A 14,693-nucleotide genomic window follows, 5' to 3' on the forward strand; every position below is an offset into this window, starting at 1 on the left:
GGCGCGCTATAGTATGCCGTACGATATGGGCTATAGCCCACGGTCCAAAATGATGAGAAACGAGGCTAACTTTTTTTTTCAAAATTTCAAAAAACATGGGCTATAACCCATCGTTTTTGTCATTTCGTCATTTTTTCAAATCCTCAAAAATGATGAAAAACGACGCGCTATAGTATGCCGTACGATATGGGCTATAGCCACGGTCCAAATGATGAGAAACGAGGCTAACTTTTTTTTTCAAATTTCAAAAAACATGGGCTATAACCCATCGTTTTTGTCATTTCGTCATTTTTTTCAAATCCTCAAAAATGATGAAAAACGGCGCGCTATAGTATGCCGTACGATATGGGCTATAGCCCACGGTCCAAAATGATGAGAAACGAGGCTAACTTTTTTTTTCAAAATTTCAAAAAACATGGGCTATAACCCATCGTTTTTGTCATTTCGTCATTTTTTTCAAATCCTCAAAAATGATGAAAAACGGCGCGCTATAGTATGCCGTACGATATGGGCTATAGCCCACGGTCCAAAATGATGAGAAACGAGGCTAACTTTTTTTTTCAAAATTTCAAAAAACATGGGCTATAACCCATCGTTTTTGTCATTTCGTCATTTTTTTCAAATCCTCAAAATGAGAGAAACGAGGCTAACTTTTTTTTTCAAAATTTCAAAAAACATGGGCTATAACCCATCGTTTTTGTCATTTCGTCATTTTTTTCAAATCCTCAAAAATGATGAAAACGGCACGCTATAGTATGCCGTACGATATGGGCTATAGCCCACGGTCCAAAATGATGAGAAACTAGGCTAACCTTTTTTTTCAAAATTTCAAAAAACATGGGCTATAACCCATCGTTTTTGTCATTTCGTCATTTTTTTCAAATCCTCAAAAATGATGAAAAACGGCGCGCTATAGTATGCCGTACGATATGGGCTATAGCCCACGGTCCAAAATGATGAGAAACGAGGCTAACTTTTTTTTCCCAAATTTCAAAAAACATGGGCTATAACCCATCGTTTTTGTCATTTCGTCATTTTTTTCAAATCCTCAAAATGATGAAAAACGGCGCGCTATAGTATGCCGTACGATATGGGCTATAGCCCACGGTCCAAAATGATGAGAAACGAGGCTAACTTTTTTTTTCAAAATTTCAAAAAACATGGGCTATAACCCATCGTTTTTGTCATTTCGTCATTTTTTTCAAATCCTCAAAAATGATGAAAAACGGCGCGCTATAGTATGCCGTACGATATGGGCTATAGCCCACGGTCCAAAATGATGAGAAACGAGGCTAACTTTTTTTTCAAATTTCAAAAAACATGGGCTATAACTCATCGTTTTTGTCATTTCGTCATTTTTTTCAAATCCTCAAAAATGATGAAAAACGGCGCGCTATAGTATGCCGTACGATATGGGCTATAGCCCACGGTCCAAAATGATGAGAAACGAGGCTAACTTTTTTTTTCAAAATTTCAAAAAACATGGGCTATAACCCATCGTTTTTGTCATTTCGTCATTTTTTTCAAATCCTCAAAAATGATGAAAAACGGCGCGCTATAGTATGCCGTACGATATGGGCTATAGCCCACGGTCCAAAATGATGAGAAACGAGGCTAACTTTTTTTTTCAAAATTTCAAAAAACATGGGCTATAACCCATCGTTTGTCATTTCGTCATTTTTTTCAAATCCTCAAAAATGATGAAAAACGGCGCGCTATAGTATGCCGTACGATATGGGCTATAGCCCACGGTCCAAAATGATGAGAAACGAGGCTAACTTTTTTTTTCAAAATTTCAAAAAACATGGGCTATAACCCATCGTTTTTGTCATTTCGTCATTTTTTTCAAATCCTCAAAAATGATGAAAAACGGCGCGCTATAGTATGCCGTACGATATGGGCTATAGCCCACGGTCCAAAATGATGAGAAACGAGGCTAACTTTTTTTTTCAAAATTTCAAAAAACATGGGCTATAACCCATCGTTTTTGTCATTTCGTCATTTTTTCAAATCCTCAAAAATGATGAAAAACGGCGCGCTATAGTATGCCGTACGATATGGGCTATAGCCCACGGTCCAAAATGATGAGAAACGAGGCTAACTTTTTTTTTCAAAATTTCAAAAAACATGGGCTATAACCCATCGTTTTGTCATTTCGTCATTTTTTTCAAATCCTCAAAAATGATGAAAAACGGCGCGCTATAGTATGCCGTACGATATGGGCTATAGCCCACGGTCCAAAATGATGAGAAACGAGGCTAACTTTTTTTTTCAAAATTTCAAAAAACATGGGCTATAACCCATCGTTTTTGTCATTTCGTCATTTTTTTCAAATCCTCAAAAATGATGAAAAACGGCGCGCTATAGTATGCCGTACGATATGGGCTATAGCCCACGGTCCAAAATGATGAGAAACGAGGCTAACTTTTTTTTTCAAAATTTCAAAAAACATGGGCTATAACCCATCGTTTTTGTCATTTCGTCATTTTTTTCAAATCCTCAAAAATGATGAAAAACGGCGCGCTATAGTATGCCGTACGATATGGGCTATAGCCCACGGTCCAAAATGATGAGAAACGAGGCTAACTTTTTTTTTCAAAATTTCAAAAAACATGGGCTATAACCCATCGTTTTTGTCATTTCGTCATTTTTTTCAAATCCTCAAAAATGATGAAAAACGGCGCGCTATAGTATGCCGTACGATATGGGCTATAGCCCACGGTCCAAAATGATGAGAAACGAGGCTAACTTTTTTTTTCAAAATTTCAAAAAACATGGGCTATAACCCATCGTTTTTGTCATTTCGTCATTTTTTTCAAATCCTCAAAAATGATGAAAAACGGCGCGCTATAGTATGCCGTACGATATGGGCTATAGCCCACGGTCCAAAATGATGAGAAACGAGGCTAACTTTTTTTTTCAAAATTTCAAAAAACATGGGCTATAACCCATCGTTTTTGTCATTTCGTCATTTTTTTCAAATCCTCAAAAATGATGAAAAACGGCGCGCTATAGTATGCCGTACGATATGGGCTATAGCCCACGGTCCAAAATTTTGAGAAACAAGGCTAACTTTTTTTTTCAAAATTTCAAAAAACATGGGCTATAACCCATCGTTTTTGTCATTTCGTCATTTTTTTCAAATCCTCAAAAATGATGAAAAACGGCGCGCTATAGTATGCCGTACGATATGGGCTATAGCCCACGGTCCAAAATGATGAGAAACGAGGCTAACTTTTTTTTTCAAAATTTCAAAAAACATGGGCTATAACCCATCGTTTTTGTCATTTCGTCATTTTTTTCAAATCCTCAAAAATGATGAAAAACGGCGCGCTATAGTATGCCGTACGATATGGGCTATAGCCCACGGTCCAAAATGATGAGAAACGAGGCTAACTTTTTTTTTCAAAATTTCAAAAAACATGGGCTATAACCCATCGTTTTTGTCATTTCGTCATTTTTTTCAAATCCTCAAAAATGATGAAAAACGGCGCGCTATAGTATGCCGTACGATATGGGCTATAGCCCACGGTCCAAAATGATGAGAAACGAGGCTAACTTTTTTTTCAAAATTTCAAAAAACATGGGCTATAACCCATCGTTTTTGTCATTTCGTCATTTTTTTCAAATCCTCAAAAATGATGAAAAACGACGCGCTATAGTATGCCGTACGATATGGGCTATAGCCCACGGTCCAAAATGATGAGAAACGAGGCTAACTTTTTTTTTCAAAATTTCAAAAAACATGGGCTATAACCCATCGTTTTTGTCATTTCGTCATTTTTTTCAAATCCTCAAAAATGATGAAAAACGGCGCGCTATAGTATGCCGTACGATATGGGCTATAGCCCACGGTCCAAAATGATGAGAAACGAGGCTAACTTTTTTTTCAAAATTTCAAAAAACATGGGCTATAACCCATCGTTTTTGTCATTTCGTCATTTTTTTCAAATCCTCAAAAATGATGAAAAACGGCGCGCTATAGTATGCCGTACGATATGGGCTATAGCCCACGGTCCAAAATGATGAGAAACGAGGCTAACTTTTTTTTTCAAAATTTCAAAAAACATGGGCTATAACCCATCGTTTTTGTCATTTCGTCATTTTTTTCAAATCCTCAAAAATGATGAAAAACGACGCGCTATAGTATGCCGTACGATATGGGCTATAGCCCACGGTCCAAAATGATGAGAAACGAGGCTAACTTTTTTTTTCAAAATTTCAAAAAACATGGGCTATAACCCATCGTTTTTGTCATTTCGTCATTTTTTTCAAATCCTCAAAAATGATGAAAAACGGCGCGCTATAGTATGCCGTACGATATGGGCTATAGCCCACGGTCCAAAATGATGAGAAACTAGGCTAACTTTTCTTTTCAAAATTTCAAAAAACATGGGCTATAACCCATCGTTTTTGTCATTTCGTCATTTTTTTCAAATCCTCAAAAATGATGAAAAACGGCGCGCTATAGTATGCCGTACGATATGGGCTATAGCCCACGGTCCAAAATGATGAGAAACGAGGCTAACTTTTTTTTTCCAAAATTTCAAAAAACATGGGCTATAACCCATCGTTTTTGTCATTTCGTCATTTTTTTCAAATCCTCAAAAATGATGAAAAACGGCGCGCTATAGTATGCCGTACGATATGGGCTATAGCCCACGGTCCAAAATGATGAGAAACGAGGCTAACTTTTTTTTTCAAAATTTCAAAAAACATGGGCTATAACCCATCGTTTTTGTCATTTCGTCATTTTTTTCAAATCCTCAAAAATGATGAAAAACGGCGCGCTATAGTATGCCGTACGATATGGGCTATAGCCCACGGTCCAAAATGATGAGAAACGAGGCTAACCTTTTTTTTCAAAATTTCAAAAAACATGGGCTATAACCCATCGTTTTTGTCATTTCGTCATTTTTTTCAAATCCTCAAAAATGATGAAAAACGGCGCGCTATAGTATGCCGTACGATATGGGCTATAGCCCACGGTCCAAAATGATGAGAAACGAGGCTAACTTTTTTTTTCAAAATTTCAAAAAACATGGGCTATAACCCATCGTTTTTGTCATTTCGTCATTTTTTTCAAATCCTCAAAAATGATGAAAAACGGCGCGCTATAGTATGCCGTACGATATGGGCTATAGCCCACGGTCCAAAATGATGAGAAACGAGGCTAACTTTTTTTTTCAAAATTTCAAAAAACATGGGCTATAACCCATCGTTTTGTCATTTCGTCATTTTTTTCAAATCCTCAAAAATGATGAAAAACGGCGCGCTATAGTATGCCGTACGATATGGGCTATAGCCCACGGTCCAAAATGATGAGAAACGAGGCTAACTTTTTTTTTCAAAATTTCAAAAAACATGGGCTATAACCCATCGTTTTTGTCATTTCGTCATTTTTTTCAAATCCTCAAAAATGATGAAAAACGGCGCGCTATAGTATGCCGTACGATATGGGCTATAGCCCACGGTCCAAAATGATGAGAAACGAGGCTAACTTTTTTTTTCAAAATTTCAAAAAACATGGGCTATAACCCATCGTTTGTCATTTCGTCTTTTTTTCAAATCCTCAAAAATGATGAAAAACGGCACGCTATGCTGTATGCCGTACGATATGGGCTATAGCCCACGGTCCAAAATGATGAGAAACGAGGCTAACTTTTTTTTTCAAAATTTCAAAAAACATGGGCTATAACCCATCGTTTTTGTCATTTCGTCATTTTTTTCAAATCCTCAAAAATGATGAAAAACGGCGCGCTATAGTATGCCGTACGATATGGGCTATAGCCCACGGTCCAAAATGATGAGAAACGAGGCTAACTTTTTTTTTCAAAATTTCAAAAAACATGGGCTATAACCCATCGTTTTTGTCATTTCGTCATTTTTTTCAAATCCTCAAAAATGATGAAAAACGGCGCGCTATAGTATGCCGTACGATATGGGCTATAGCCCACGGTCCAAAATGATGAGAAACGAGGCTAACTTTTTTTTTCAAAATTTCAAAAAACATGGGCTATAACCCATCGTTTTTGTCATTTCGTCATTTTTTTCAAATCCTCAAAAATGATGAAAAACGGCGCGCTATAGTATGCCGTACGATATGGGCTATAGCCCACGGTCCAAAATGATGAGAAACGAGGCTAACTTTTTTTTTCAAAATTTCAAAAAACATGGGCTATAACCCATCGTTTTTGTCATTTCGTCATTTTTTTCAAATCCTCAAAAATGATGAAAAACGGCGCGCTATAGTATGCCGTACGATATGGGCTATAGCCCACGGTCCAAAATGATGAGAAACGAGGCTAACTTTTTTTTTCAAAATTTCAAAAAACATGGGCTATAACCCATCGTTTTTGTCATTTCGTCATTTTTTTCAAATCCTCAAAATGATGAAAAACGGCGCGCTATAGTATGCCGTACGATATGGGCTATAGCCCACGGTCCAAAATGATGAGAAACGAGGCTAACTTTTTTTTTCAAAATTTCAAAAAACATGGGCTATAACCCATCGTTTTTGTCATTTCGTCATTTTTTTCAAATCCTCAAAAATGATGAAAAACGGCGCGCTATAGTATGCCGTACGATATGGGCTATAGCCCACGGTCCAAAATGATGAGAAACGAGGCTAACTTTTTTTTTCAAAATTTCAAAAAACATGGGCTATAACCCATCGTTTTTGTCATTTCGTCATTTTTTTCAAATCCTCAAAAATGATGAAAAACGGCGCGCTATAGTATGCCGTACGATATGGGCTATAGCCCACGGTCCAAAATGATGAGAAACGAGGCTAACTTTTTTTTTCAAAATTTCAAAAAACATGGGCTATAACCCATCGTTTTGTCATTTCGTCATTTTTTTCAAATCCTCAAAAATGATGAAAAACGGCGCGCTATAGTATGCCGTACGATATGGGCTATAGCCCACGGTCCAAAATGATGAGAAACGAGGCTAACTTTTTTTTTCAAAATTTCAAAAAACATGGGCTATAACCCATCGTTTTTGTCATTTCGTCATTTTTTTCAAATCCTCAAAAATGATGAAAAACGGCGCGCTATAGTATGCCGTACGATATGGGCTATAGCCCACGGTCCAAAATGATGAGAAACGAGGCTAACTTTTTTTTTCAAAATTTCAAAAAACATGGGCTATAACCCATCGTTTGTCATTTCGTCATTTTTTTCAAATCCTCAAAAATGATGAAAAACGGCGCGCTATAGTATGCCGTACGATATGGGCTATAGCCCACGGTCCAAAATGATGAGAAACGAGGCTAACTTTTTTTTTCAAAATTTCAAAAAACATGGGCTATAACCCATCGTTTTTGTCATTTCGTCATTTTTTTCAAATCCTCAAAAATGATGAAAAACGGCGCGCTATAGTATGCCGTACGATATGGGCTATAGCCCACGGTCCAAAATGATGAGAAACGAGGCTAACTTTTTTTTTTCAAAATTTCAAAAAACATGGGCTATAACCCATCGTTTTTGTCATTTCGTCATTTTTTTCAAATCCTCAAAAATGATGAAAAACGGCGCGCTATAGTATGCCGTACGATATGGGCTATAGCCCACGGTCCAAAATGATGAGAAACGAGGCTAACTTTTTTTTTCAAAATTTCAAAAAACATGGGCTATAACCCATCGTTTTTGTCATTTCGTCATTTTTTTCAAATCCTCAAAAATGATGAAAAACGGCGCGCTATAGTATGCCGTACGATATGGGCTATAGCCCACGGTCCAAAATGATGAGAAAAGAGGCTAACTTTTTTTTTCAAAATTTCAAAAAACATGGGCTATAACCCATCGTTTTTGTCATTTCGTCATTTTTTCAAATCCTCAAAAATGATGAAAAACGGCGCGCTATAGTATGCCGTACGATATGGGCTATAGCCCACGGTCCAAAATGATGAGAAACGAGGCTAACTTTTTTTTTCAAAATTTCAAAAAACATGGGCTATAACCCATCGTTTTTGTCATTTCGTCATTTTTTTCAAATCCTCAAAAATGATGAAAAACGGCGCGCTATAGTATGCCGTACGATATGGGCTATAGCCCACGGTCCAAAATGATGAGAAACGAGGCTAACTTTTTTTTCAAAATTTCAAAAAACATGGGCTATAACCCATCGTTTTTGTCATTTCGTCATTTTTTTCAAATCCTCAAAAATGATGAAAAACGGCGCGCTATAGTATGCCGTACGATATGGGCTATAGCCCACGGTCCAAAATGATGAGAAACGAGGCTAACTTTTTTTTTCAAAATTTCAAAAAACATGGGCTATAACCCATCGTTTTTGTCATTTCGTCATTTTTTTCAAATCCTCAAAAATGATGAAAAACGGCGCGCTATAGTATGCCGTACGATATGGGCTATAGCCCACGGTCCAAAATGATGAGAAACTAGGCTAACTTTTTTTTTCAAAATTTCAAAAAACATGGGCTATAACCCATCGTTTTTGTCATTTCGTCATTTTTTTCAAATCCTCAAAAATGATGAAAAACGGCGCGCTATAGTATGCCGTACGATATGGGCTATAGCCCACGGTCCAAAATGATGAGAAACGAGGCTAACTTTTTTTTTCAAAATTTCAAAAAACATGGGCTATAACCCATCGTTTTTGTCATTTCGTCATTTTTTTCAAATCCTCAAAAATGATGAAAAACGGCGCGCTATAGTATGCCGTACGATATGGGCTATAGCCCACGGTCCAAAATGATGAGAAACGAGGCTAACTTTTTTTTTCAAAATTTCAAAAAACATGGGCTATAACCCATCGTTTTTGTCATTTCGTCATTTTTTTCAAATCCTCAAAAATGATGAAAAACGGGCGCGCTATAGTATGCCGTACGATATGGGCTATAGCCCACGGTCCAAAATGATGAGAAACGAGGCTAACTTTTTTTTTCAAAATTTCAAAAACATGGGCTATAACCCATCGTTTTTGTCATTTCGTCATTTTTTTCAAATCCTCAAAAATGATGAAAAACGGCGCGCTATAGTATGCCGTACGATATGGGCTATAGCCCACGGTCCAAAATGATGAGAAACGAGGCTAACTTTTTTTTTCAAAATTTCAAAAAACATGGGCTATAACCCATCGTTTTTGTCATTTCGTCATTTTTTCAAATCCTCAAAAATGATGAAAAACGGCGCGCTATAGTATGCCGTACGATATGGGCTATAGCCCACGGTCCAAAATGATGAGAAACGAGGCTAACTTTTTTTTTCAAAATTTCAAAAAACATGGGCTATAACCCATCGTTTGTCATTTCGTCATTTTTTTCAAATCCTCAAAAATGATGAAAAACGGCGCGCTATAGTATGCCGTACGATATGGGCTATAGCCCACGGTCCAAAATGATGAGAAACGAGGCTAACTTTTTTTTTCAAAATTTCAAAAAACATGGGCTATAACCCATCGTTTTTGTCATTTCGTCATTTTTTTCAAATCCTCAAAAATGATGAAAAACGGCGCGCTATAGTATGCCGTACGATATGGGCTATAGCCCACGGTCCAAAATGATGAGAAACGAGGCTAACTTTTTTTTTCAAAATTTCAAAAAACATGGGCTATAACCCATCGTTTGTCATTTCGTCTTTTTTTCAAATCCTCAAAAATGATGAAAAACGGCACGTATGCTGTATGCCGTACGATATGGGCTATAGCCCACGGTCCAAAATGATGAGAAACGAGGCTAACTTTTTTTTTCAAAATTTCAAAAAACATGGGCTATAACCCATCGTTTTTGTCATTTCGTCATTTTTTTCAAATCCTCAAAAATGATGAAAAACGGCGCGCTATAGTATGGCGTACGATATGGGCTATAGCCCACGGTCCAAAATGATGAGAAACGAGGCTAACTTTTTTTTTCAAAATTTCAAAAAACATGGGCTATAACCCATCGTTTTTGTCATTTCGTCATTTTTTTCAAATCCTCAAAAATGATGAAAAACGGCGCGCTATAGTATGCCGTACGATATGGGCTATAGCCCACGGTCCAAAATGATGAGAAACGAGGCTAACTTTTTTTTTCAAAATTTCAAAAAACATGGGATATAACCCATCGTTTTTGTCATTTCGTCATTTTTTTCAAATCCTCAAAAATGTAGAAAAACGGCGCGCTATAGTATGCCGTACGATATGGGCTATAGCCCACGGTCCAAAATGATGAGAAACGAGGCTAACTTTTTTTTTCAAAATTTCAAAAACATGGGCTATAACCCATCGTTTTTGTCATTTCGTCATTTTTTTCAAATCCTCAAAAATGATGAAAAACGGCGCGCTATAGTATGCCGTACGATATGGGCTATAGCCCACGGTCCAAAATGATGAGAAAGGAGGCTAACTTTTTTTTTCAAAATTAAAAAAAACATGGCTATAACCCATCGTTTTTGTCATTTCGTCATTTTTTTCAAATCCTCAAAAATGATGAAAAACGGCACGCTATAGTATGCCGTACGATATGGGCTATAGCCCACGGTCCAAAATGATGAGAAACGAGGCTAACTTTTTTTTTCAAAATTTCAAAAAACATGGGCTATAACCCATCGTTTTTGTCATTTCGTCATTTTTTTCAAATCCTCAAAAATGATGAAAAACGGCGCGCTATAGTATGCCGTACGATATGGGCTATAGCCCACGGTCCAAAATGATGAGAAACGAGGCTAACTTTTTTTTTCAAAATTTCAAAAAACATGGGCTATAACCAATCGTTTTTGTCATTTCGTCATTTTTTTCAAATCCTCAAAAATGATGAAAAACGGCGCGCTATAGTATGCCGTACGATATGGGCTATAGCCCACGGTCCAAAATGATGAGAAACGAGGCTAACTTTTTTTTTCAAAATTTCAGAAAACATGGGCTATAACCCATCGTTTTTGTCATTTCGTCATTTTTTTCAAATCCTCAAAAATGATGAAAAACGGCGCGCTATAGTATGCCGTACGATATGGGCTATAGCCCACGGTCCAAAATGATGAGAAAGGAGGCTAACTTTTTTTTTCAAAATTAAAAAAAACATGGGCTATAACCCATCGTTTTTGTCATTTCGTCATTTTTTTCAAATCCTCAAAAATGATGAAAAACGGCACGCTATAGTATGCCGTACGATATGGGCTATAGCCCACGGTCCAAAATGATGAGAAACGAGGCTAACTTTTTTTTTCAAAATTTCAAAAAACATGGGCTATAACCCATCGTTTTTGTCATTTCGTCATTTTTTTCAAATCCTCAAAAATGATGAAAAACGGCGCGCTATAGTATGCCGTACGATATGGGCTATAGCCCACGGTCCAAAATGATGAGAAACGAGGCTAACTTTTTTTTTCAAAATTTCAAAAAACATGGGCTATAACCCATCGTTTTTGTCATTTCGTCATTTTTTTCAAATCCTCAAAAATGATGAAAAATGGCGCGCTATAGTATGCCGTACGATATGGGCTATAGCCCACGGTCCAAAATGATGAGAAACGAGGCTAACTTTTTTTTTCAAAATTTCAAAAAACATGGGCTATAACCCATCGTTTGTCATTTCGTCTTTTTTTCAAATCCTCAAAAATGATGAAAAACGGCACGTATGCTGTATGCCGTACGATATGGGCTATAGCCCACGGTCCAAAATGATGAGAAACGAGGCTAACTTTTTTTTTCAAAATTTCAAAAAACATGGGCTATAACCCATCGTTTTTGTCATTTCGTCATTTTTTTCAAATCCTCAAAAATGATGAAAAACGGCGCGCTATAGTATGCCGTACGATATGGGCTATAGCCCACGGTCCAAAATGATGAGAAACGAGGCTAACTTTTTTTTTCAAAATTTCAAAAAACATGGGCTATAACCCATCGTTTTTGTCATTTCGTCATTTTTTTCAAATCCTCAAAAATGATGAAAAACGGCGCGCTATAGTATGCCGTACGATATGGGCTATAGCCCACGGTCCAAAATGATGAGAAACGAGGCTAACTTTTTTTTTCAAAATTTCAAAAAACATGGGATATAACCCATCGTTTTTGTCATTTCGTCATTTTTTTCAAATCCTCAAAAATGTAGAAAAACGGCGCGCTATAGTATGCCGTACGATATGGGCTATAGCCCACGGTCCAAAATGATGAGAAACGAGGCTAACTTTTTTTTTCAAAATTTCAAAAAACATGGGCTATAACCCATCGTTTTTGTCATTTCGTCATTTTTTTCAAATCCTCAAAAATGATGAAAAACGGCGCGCTATAGTATGCCGTACGATATGGGCTATAGCCCACGGTCCAAAATGATGAGAAAGGAGGCTAACTTTTTTTTTCAAAATTAAAAAAAACATGGGCTATAACCCATCGTTTTTGTCATTTCGTCATTTTTTTCAAATCCTCAAAAATGATGAAAAACGGCACGCTATAGTATGCCGTACGATATGGGCTATAGCCCACGGTCCAAAATGATGAGAAACGAGGCTAACTTTTTTTTTCAAAATTTCAAAAAACATGGGCTATAACCCATCGTTTTTGTCATTTCGTCATTTTTTTCAAATCCTCAAAAATGATGAAAAACGGCGCGCTATAGTATGCCGTACGATATGGGCTATAGCCCACGGTCCAAAATGATGAGAAACGAGGCTAACTTTTTTTTTCAAAATTTCAAAAAACATGGGCTATAACCCATCGTTTTTGTCATTTCGTCATTTTTTTCAAATCCTCAAAAATGATGAAAAACGGCGCGCTATAGTATGCCGTACGATATGGGCTATAGCCCACGGTCCAAAATGATGAGAAACGAGGCTAACTTTTTTTTTCAAAATTTCAAAAAACATGGGCTATAACCCATCGTTTTTGTCATTTCGTCATTTTTTTCAAATCCTCAAAAATGATGAAAAACGGCGCGCTATAGTATGCCGTACGATATGGGCTATAGCCCACGGTCCAAAATGATGAGAAACGAGGCTAACTTTTTTTTTCACAATTTAAAAAAACATGGGCTATAACCCATCGTTTTTGTCATTTCGTCATTTTTTTCAAATCCTCAAAAATGATGAAAAACGGCGCGCTATAGTATGCCGTACGATATGGGCTATAGCCCACGGTCCAAAATGATGAGAAACGAGGCTAACTTTTTTTTTCAAAATTTCAAAAAACATGGGCTATAACCCATCGTTTTTGTCATTTCGTCATTTTTTTCAATTCCTCAAAAATTATGAAAAACGGCGCGCTATAGTATGCCGTACGATATGGGCTATAGCCCACGGTCCAAAATGATGAGAAACGAGGCTAACTTTTTTTTTCAAAATTTCAAAAAACATGGGCTATAACCCATCGTTTTTGTCATTTCGTCATTTTTTTCAAATCCTCAAAAATGATGAAAAACGGCGCGCTATAGTATGCCGTACGATATGGGCTATAGCCCACGGTCCAAAATGAGAAACGAGGCTAACTTTTTTTTTCAAAATAAAAAAAAACATGGGCTATAACCCATCGTTTTTTTCTTTTTTTCCAAATCCTCAAAAATGATGAAAAACGGCGTGCTATAGTATGCCGTACGATATGGGCTATAGCCCATGGTCCAAAATGATGAGAAACGAGGCTAACTTTATTTTTCAAAATTTCAAAAAACATGGGCTATAACCCATCGTTTTTTTCATTTTTTTAAATCCTCAAAAATGATGAAAAACGGCGTGCTATAGTATGCCGTACGATATGGGTCCAAAATGATGAGAAACGAGGATAACTTTTTTTTTCAAAATTTCAAAAAACATGGGCTAGTATGTACCCATGTTGTCATGTATTTATGTGGTCATGAGCACCAGTATATGACTAGGGTACCAATAGGGGGCGCCAGAAACAGAGAGAGATAGTGCTGCGCCTGCAATGTTGCCTGCTAATGACAGAGAGAGAGAGAGAGAGAGGGGGGGGGGGAGGTGTGTGTGTGTGTGTGTGTGTGTACAACCACCTAAAAGAAAGTGACCTAGATGCACTCCATAACAAGGCACTCACACACAGTGAAACTCTAGAGAGATGCCCCCTCAGCCAGCTAGCCCTGGAACTCCGGGCACAAACACAAACAGAGCCACGAGATAGAAAACCCATTGGACTAAACCAAATTATAAAACAGCAAAGGGAAAACTATCCGACACATTGGAAAGAAGCAACACAAAAGCAGAGTAAACTAGAATGCTATCTGGCCCTAAACAGAGAATACACAGTGGCAGAATACCTGAGCACCGTGACCGACCCAAAACAAAGAAAAATCTTAACTAGGTACAGACTCAGTGAGCACAGTCTCGCGATTGAGAAAGGCCGTCATAGGCAGACCTGTATCCCGAGAGAAGACAGACTATGCACCCACTGCACACTAAACGAAGTGGAAACCGAGCTACACTTCCTAACCATCTGCCCATTGTACCAAGACATCAGAGACACATACTTCCCACAGATTACAACCACACACGGAGATTTTGAAAACATGACCAATGACAAAAAACTCCCATATCTGCTGGGCGAAGTACAACAATGTGCAAACACAGCAGCAAGATTTGTGAGTTGCTGTGATAGGAGAAGGATATCAAATGGAACACAACCACCCTAAAGACTAATAATTGTGTATATTCCTGCACTATACCTGCATCGAGTTATCTTGGTACACAGAAGTTGATCTATTGAAGATTCTGACCTTCAAAGTACATAATTTTTGTTTTGATTGTATTGCT

The sequence above is a fragment of the Protomyctophum bolini genome (genome assembly GCF_963924005.1).
Source record: "Protomyctophum bolini genome assembly, chromosome: 2".
NCBI classification, from domain to species: Eukaryota; Metazoa; Chordata; class Actinopteri; order Myctophiformes; family Myctophidae; genus Protomyctophum; species Protomyctophum bolini.